The sequence below is a fragment of the Stenella coeruleoalba genome (assembly GCF_951394435.1).
Source record: "Stenella coeruleoalba genome assembly, chromosome: 16".
Lineage (NCBI taxonomy): Eukaryota > Metazoa > Chordata > Mammalia > Artiodactyla > Delphinidae > Stenella > Stenella coeruleoalba.
The window spans coordinates 53542617-53550898 of NC_137162.1; positions in this window are offsets into that span (position 1 = coordinate 53542617).

The following is an 8282-nucleotide window of genomic DNA, read 5'->3' on the forward strand; positions in this document are numbered from 1 at the left end:
TGGGGCATGGTCAGAGCAGGCGGTGGGGAGGGGGTCAGCTCTGGGGAAACGTCCGGAGGAGGGGGAGACTGCGGAAAGAGGTTTCTGGTGACACCCCGGCGCAAGACAGGCTGACCAGGGCGCCAGGAAGGACAGACCTGGGAGTGCGGCAGAGAGAGGAGACCTGTGCTCTAGAGGCTATTGCCTGGGCTGTGCAATGACTACATTTCCTAGAAAATAATACACATGAGAACATATAAATAAAAATATGCACGTGAGCCGTGTTAGGATATGTGCCCGGGAGGGAAGGTGGTAGAAGAATGGCTCTGTAGGCATCAAAGGCCGAATAATTAGTGAAAGCATGGAGGGGAAGCCCTTTCTGGGCCATGAAGTTCCCAAGTGTCAAGGTGTCAGGGAAATGAAATAGCAAAGGAGACAGGAAGGGAGCCGCGGGAGGGGGAGGGGAAGCCAGGAGAGTTGTGGGAGTGGGGAGCGTCCTTCGGAGCTAAGCGAAGACGAGTGCGGGTCGCCCACGTGGAATGACACCAGCGGCTTACGTGACATGAGGCCTCCGAGTGCCCAGGGACTTCAGCCACATGGAGGTTGTCGGTGACCTGGGGAAAGGAGACTCCTTAAAATAATGTGGCCGTGTTTCGCACCCCAGTTGTAATCCTTGAGTACCTCTAAATACACCAGGTATTAGCTGTCAGTGTCCCATGTGCCTGCCCACTACCCATCTGTCTGCCCTCATTCTGGGCTCTCCCACCCACCCCACTCCAGACTCCCTGGCTTCTCTGGCTTCACCAAACAGGACCCACTCACTCCTGCCCCAGGCCTTTGCCCTCCAGGCCTTTCTTTCTGTGATACACTTCTTCTGTCTTTGGCTGGATGCTCTGTCTCATCCTCTAGGTTTCAGATGAAATTTCTGTGTTTCTGAAAAACCCCTTCCTTGGTAACCTCCCCTTTCTACTCCCATGTTTTGTTTCTTGTTCAGTGTGTATAATGTGTAAATATGTGATTTCCTCGTTTAACCTTGGGGCCCAAACCCCTCGTGTCTCCTTCTATACCCACCCACCCTCTCGTCTCTTCACAGGTGGTTCCTCCGAACCCTTCCAGTCTCCGTTTACTAATCACCCTCCAGAAAGACTCTCCCAAACATCCTCCATGAATGATGGCCATCTTACTCTGGTCCTGAGCCATCAAAAGCTGTAACTCCTTGTGGGTGGCAGTGCTTGCTTGTTCGTGCCTGTCGCATCCATGGGACTCAGAATTCTTTTATTTATTTATTTATTCATTCATTCATTCATTTATGGCTGCATTGGGTCTTTGTTGCTGTGTGCGGGCTTTCTCTAGTTCCGGTGAGCAGGGGCTATTCGTTGCGGTGCGCGGCAGTGGCTTGTTGCAGAGCACAGGCTCTAGGCACATGGGCTTCAGGAGTTGTGGCTCGCAGGCTCAGTAGTTGTGGCACACAGGTTTAGTTGCTCCGCGGCATGTGGGATCCTCCCAGACCAGGGCTCGAACCCGTGTCCCCTGCATTGGCAGGCGGATTCTTAGCCACTGCACCATCAGGGAAGCCCCAGACTCAGAATTCTTGAGGTCTTGCCTTGGCTGCTTTGTTTGCCATTTCATACCTGACTCCAGTGCAGGGCCTGGCACAGAGAAGGTGCTCGATGTAGTCATATCAGAATGAATCCTAGGTGTGCCCATCTCTCCTGCTCCCTGAGCTCCCCTCATCAAAGAGGTTCTGCAGGCGCTGAGAATCCTGCTTGCCCTCCGGTGGGTTCTGTGCCAGGCTCAGGTGCCCAGAGATGTAGATGTAGATTACCATCCTTCATCAGGGTCGTGTGGGGGTTTTGGGGGGTTTGTTTTGTTTTTTTGTATGTGTGTGTGTTTTAGCACTTGTTGAGAAGTAGCACTGTAACCGTGAGTAGTTATACAGCCATCACTTGGCAGTTTAATGTTTCAACCCTGGAAGTGAACAGGGAATGAATGACACGATATGGCAAAGCCCATTTCCCACAGAGGGTCCAGAGGAAGGTGACATCAGATGGGGAGGCACTTGGAGGCGGGTATCGAGGAAGGGGAGTTGGGAGTTTGGTCTGAGAGGTGGTGGTGGATGGAGGGGTGGGGGAATGAGAGGCGAATGGGAGAAACAGCAGTGGGTGGCTGGGGTGAAAGGCTTGGAAATTGAAACTTCAGGAGAAATTTTGGCCTGGGACAAATTCCCCAGAGCAGATGTGACCCAGGCACAGTGTAAGAAGCAGTGACACGATAGCCAAGATATGGAAGCAACCTAAGTGTCCACCAATGGAAGAATAAATAGAGAAGATGTGTCGTAGATGTACAGTGGAATATCACTCATGAGCAAGGAGGAAATCCTGCCGTTTGCAACAACGTGGATGAACCTGGAGGGCATTGTGCTGAGTGGGGTAAGTCGGGGAAAGACACACACCGTATGATGTCACTTACGTGTGGGATGTACAAAAGCCGAACTCACAGAAGTGAGTAGAATGGTGGTTAACAGGGGCTCAAGGGGGTGGGAGGGTGAGTGGATGGGGGAGTGGGGAGATGTTGGTTAAAGGGTACACACTTCCAGTTTAAAGATAAGTTCTGGGGATCTAATGTATAGCATGGTGATTATAGCTAATAACACTGTATTATATACTTAAAAAGATCTAAGAGAGTAGATCTTAAATGTTCCCACCACAAAACAGAAATGGTAACTATGTGACATGTTGGAGGTGTGCGCTAGTGCACTGGTGGTAATCATTGTGCAGTGTATCAAGTGTATCAAATCAGCACTTTGCACACCTTAAGCTTATACAATGTTATACGTCAATTATATCTCAATAAGTCTGTGGGGAAAAAAAATTGAGACAGACACCTGGTTCCTGGGCTCTGAGGTCTACTGCCTTGGCATCTTCATGAAAGAGGTTTTGGAGAAATAAGGAAGAGGGGCTGTGTTCTGAGTTCAGTTCGTATCAGCCCTAGATGCAAAAAAATGTGGGTAGGAAAATAATTCATTGGAAGAGGAAACCAACCAGGGGGAACAGGGGAGTTTACAACCCCCAAAATCTGTGTCAAAGGTGGCATTGGACGTCCCCTTACAATATGGGAGGTTACAGCAGACCCATTTGATGTGACTGTCACAGGACAGTGTGAGACTCAAAAGGCATAAGGGAAATAATTCGCTAAATCTGATGTCATAAAAGAAATTCTTGTGCATTAGGTGAAAAAACCCACAACGATAAAACATAACTGACAAATGGAAAATATTTACAATGTCAAATTTAATGAACCACAGATCAATAAGAAAGCAGCCCAAACCCCAGAAGTAAATGGACAAAGTATAAGGACAGGAATAAACATGTAATTAAAGAAATGGAAGAAACCACAAGAAATGAAAGTTGCTCAAAGGCGCACATTTCAAGGAATAACTTTTAAAAAATGCAATATTGTATTTTGGCGAACAAATGGCTGGGGGGGGAAATGTTCTTAAAATCCAGGGCTGGCAAAGATGTAAGGAAATGTGCATTTCCAAATATGGTCGGTGTGACTTGTTACAAACTTTCTGGAGGGTACTTCGTTCTTTTTTCTTGAAATTTAAATGCCATGTTTGTCAGGTTTGAGCCTTGGGTCAGAGGTGCCGTCAAGATAGGGAGGGAGAGCTTTGCTCCCAGACCTGTGGGTCAGGTGGCCACACCCTGTCCTGAGGATGGCAGGAGGGCAAGGTCGGTTTGGGCTGACTGGATCAGGGTGGTCGGGGGGAGGGGGGACTCTCAGGAAGCCCACGTCTGCTCTTGGCCTCCTAAGAGCAGGACTCCCCCCCTTGCTGCCAAGGCTGAGGGGGCTACCTCTAGGGGGTTTTGTGGAGCCCCCAAAAGATGGCCCTGGGACACGGGGGCTGGGAGGAGCCCTCGTCCTGCACAAGCCAAGGCTGCAGCTGCTGAGGCGACCATGGCAGCCTAAGAGGACCATTCAGATCCCCAGGTTACAGAGGACGAAACTGAGGCTCAGGCGGGTGAGGCCACTTCTGAGGATCCCCACGCAGTAAAGGGCAGACCCCGTCCCCGGGCAGGATGGGAACCACGGTGTGGCGGCATGATTCCCCTTCCCTTCGTTGGGAGAAGTGGCTGGATCGTGTCCTCACCCAGCACTGGGCCTCGTCCTGCTGCTCTGGAGGGGTGTGAGGACCCTCGGAGCTGTGCATGTTCTCCAGCAGGAGGGGCAGCCCCTAGGGGAGGAGTAGGAGACCGCTTCCCCTCAGTCCTGGACCCACCCCTCACCTCCAGGGGCCCTGACCCCAACCACTGTGCTCACCTCCCTCCTCCCGAAAGGAGGTTGGATGGCTTGTTCTAGTCTCAACTCTGGGCTGAGGGATCCCGTAAGAGTCCCAGGGGGAGCACCTGGCCAGGCTGACCCTGCCCCCTCCCCATCACCTCCTCCAGGGCTGCTCCAACCTCCCAAGAGGCACTGTGGGACCATCCATCTCCCCGCACAGAACTCTGAAAGGCAGCTCTGAACATTCTCCCTTTAAAAAAAAAGAAAAAAAGAGAAAGAAGGAAGGAAGACAGAAAGAAAAGGATGGAAGGGAAGAAAGGAAAGAAAAGGAATATCACCTTGTAATTAGCTCTGATTTTGGCATCAAAGCATCCCGAGGTTATGAGTTCTCAGATATTTCATTTGTTTTGACCTCATTTCTATTTCTCTGCTTTCCTTGTGTTTCATTTTCCATTTCTAACTTTCTGAGCTGCATGTAGGCTCAGCTGCTTCTAGATCCAAAATTTACCCCAGAGGCAGTTCTAAAATTTCCACATGGTTGTTTTTGCTTGAATTTTTTCACATGTTCCTAGTTTCACTGACAGGCAATTACAGAAAATAATCTCTGTTATTTGTACGTTTCAAAAATTTTTGAGGTTTTTGTTGTATAACAGTCCAAAATGGTGACTTCTAATGTTATGTGGTCACCTGATGTTATTAGCATATAGATTTGCATTTATTTTAATTTGTTGAATATTTAAATTTATATAACACGTATTTCTATTTTAAATTATGTAATTTGTAATTCAGATACTCCTGTGGACAGTAATTTTAAGCTTTCCTTAGGGAAAGCCACAGACAAGAGAGAACAAAAATGTGTGAATACTCAGGAATGGCAAACGGTGGTTTCCTCCCTCCCTCCTTCCCTCCCTCCCTCCCTCCCTCCTGCCGTCCAAGACTTGCATGGATCATGGAGCACCGTGCCACGGGCCCTGGGGACATGGGCCGGGGAACCCAGGGGTTACATGTGGGAACGTGCTCACAGCATGAGCAGTGAGAGGAAGGGCTCACCAGACAGAGGGGACAGTGCGGGCAGAGGATGGGAGATGGGTCCTCGGAGACCACAGAAGCAAGGCTTCAGCAGAAGGCAGGAGGGTTGAGGGTGTGTGCCTTTATTGTTGCTGTCCTTCCCTGCCCCCCTGTAGTGCTGGTCTGCCCTGGTTACCAGGCACAGGTGTGTCCCCTGGTCTCCTCCCTGTTGTGGCCCAGCAGACCATTGAGGGTGGGGGCCCTTCATCAGCCTGGGGAACTAGGGAGGACTTAGCCTCCCATGAAGCTGTTATAGCGGCAAACCTAGGAGATGCTGCAGAGTTTCATGGCAGGAGAACCTTCCGTATGATATGAGGCCAAGTCTAACTCTCCCTGGATCTCAGTGGGAGATGCTGTGGTAGGTGTCCTGATAATAGTTCTCTTGTTTCTGATGGACTCGTTCAACCAGTGGCAGACATTCTTTACAGGGAGCTGAGAAGCATGCCAGTAGCAGTTCAGCACTAATTCTAGGAAGATGTAAAGCCCTCATCAAGTTTTGTCCTGGAATAGAAGACCAAAGCCCAGAAATGTCAGATGTCCTGGACGTGTCCAAAATGGATCTGGAGCTACAGAGAATGATTCAGAGATCTTGGAACATCCCAGTGCAGGGGGCCCGGGTTCGATCCCTGGTCAGGGAACTAAATCCCACATGCCACAACTAAAGATCCCGCGTGCCACAGCTAAGACCCAGCGCAGCCAAACAAATAATTAATTAATTAATAGTTTTTTAAAAAACACACAAAGCTCTTGGAACAAAGCTGGAAAGATCCGTTTCTTCTTCTGAAAACAGGATTCTGTCCCTTGAACTGAAAACTCATGTTCATTGAAGGCTGAAAGAAACAACATCACCTCCAGACAGGAGGTGCAGGCCCAAGACAAAGAATATCGGAAACAGCGATTACACCAGAGTTTCCAGCAGGGAGATCAGGATGGCGGAGGAGGAGGACACTGAGCTCACCTCCCCCCACGAACGCATCTGTAATGCATGTGGAGCAGCTCTCACTGGAAACTAACAGGACTTGCAGAAAGCCTCTTCCCCAGTCAAGGCTGTAAAGAAAGGTCCACATGGAGTTGGGCAGAAGGGAGAAGGGATCAGGTCAGGAGCTGTGCCCCTAGCAGGGGACGCGGAAGAGGAGGAGGACTGCATGGGCTTGGAGATCCTCCCTGGGGAGTGAGGGGTTTGAGCGACACATTGGACGCCCCAGCTCTGGGGTCTGATGCGGGGAAGACGAGTACCCTTAGCTGGTTTGAAAAGCCGTGGGACTTACTGGAGGGCTGTGAGAGACCTAGACACCACCCTTGAAGAGCACACACATACTCGTGCTTAGTCCTGGGAACAAGGCAGAGGAAGCAGATGGAAACCTCCCCCGGGCTCTGGCCAGTTTCATGCGTACCCCAGCCCACAGCGGGAGCCTGCCCAGCCACTCTTGGCTCTGGTGCAGCTGTCCCCCAGGGCAAAGGCTGCCATTGCTAAGGAGAGAGCACACTTGGTGGGGGGATGAAGATGGCTTGAACCTGGCCCTGGCTCCAATAGGGTGAGGGCTCCTGTAGGTGGCGAGCGTGCAGAGACAGCAGATCAGCAACGACCGGGGCTCTGACGGGCTTGCTGGAACTGTCCCAGAGCGTACCCCAGCCCACAGCGGGCACCTTCTCCAGCCTGTCTTGCTCCAGTGCTGGAACCAGCTGGGACCTGACCCTCAGGGCTTCTGCACCAGCACCTGGGGCCCTGACCATGCCCCCAATAGGGACTGATGGCCACTGAGCAGAGGAGACACCCCTGCTCACAGCTGGCTCCAGCTCTAGCCCCTCCATCTCCAGCCCTACCCCCCACCGAGGCGGTAGCTGCCAGCACACCCTGAGGGAAGATGTGACCCACGCTCACTTCCACCAGAGCCACTGGGCACACGCAAACTGCTTAGGAGCACTCTCACACAAGGACACACCTTCAAGACGGGGGTAGGTTACTAACTTTCACCTAATTTTATAGAGACGGTTAAACAGAATGAGAAGACAGAGGAATTTGTTTCAAACAAAATAACAAGAAAAAAAATGCTGGAGAAACAGAGAGATTTACCAGATAAAGAGTTAAAAGCATTAGTAATAAGAATGCTAACTAAACTAGGGAAAAGAATAGATGAACACAGTGAGAATTTTAACAGAAAATATAAAAAAGAATCAGTCAGAGAAGAATACAATAACTGAAATGAAAAACAGAAGGAATTACCAGCAAACTAGGTGATACAGCAGACTAGGCGATACAGAAGAATGCATAAACAATCTGGAAGATAGAATAATGGAAGTCAACCAATAAGAACAAGAAAAAGAAATTTTCTAAAAAGGAGGATTGTTTAAGGGGGCCTTAGGGACAACATCAAGTGTACTAACGTTCACATTATGGGAGTCCCAGAAGGAGAAGAGAGAGTGAAAGGGGTAGAAAATGTACTTGATGAAATTATGGCTGAAAATTTCCCAAAGCTGAAGAAGGAAACAGATTTCCAGGTACAGAAAGCACAGAGGGTCTCCAACAAGATGAACCCAAACAGACCCACACCAAGGTATATCAAGATAATTAAAATGGCGAAAGTTAAAGAGAATTTTAAGGGCAGCAAGAGAAAAAAAAGATTCACATACAAGGGAACCCTCATCAGGCAATTTTTCTGCAGAAACTTCACAGGTCAGAAGGGAGCTCTTACAACTCAATATAAAAAAACCCAAACAACCCAATAAAAAAAATGGACAAGACCTGAATAGACATTTTTCCAAAGAACACATACAGGTGGCCGACATTCACATGAAAAGATGCTCAACATCACTAAGCATCAGGAGATGAAAATCACAACCACAGTGAGATATCACCTTGAACCTGTCATAATGGCTATGATCAAAAAGAGAATAAATAAGGAGTTCCTTGGTAGTCCAGTGGTTAGGACTCGGTGCTTTCACTGCCATGGCCC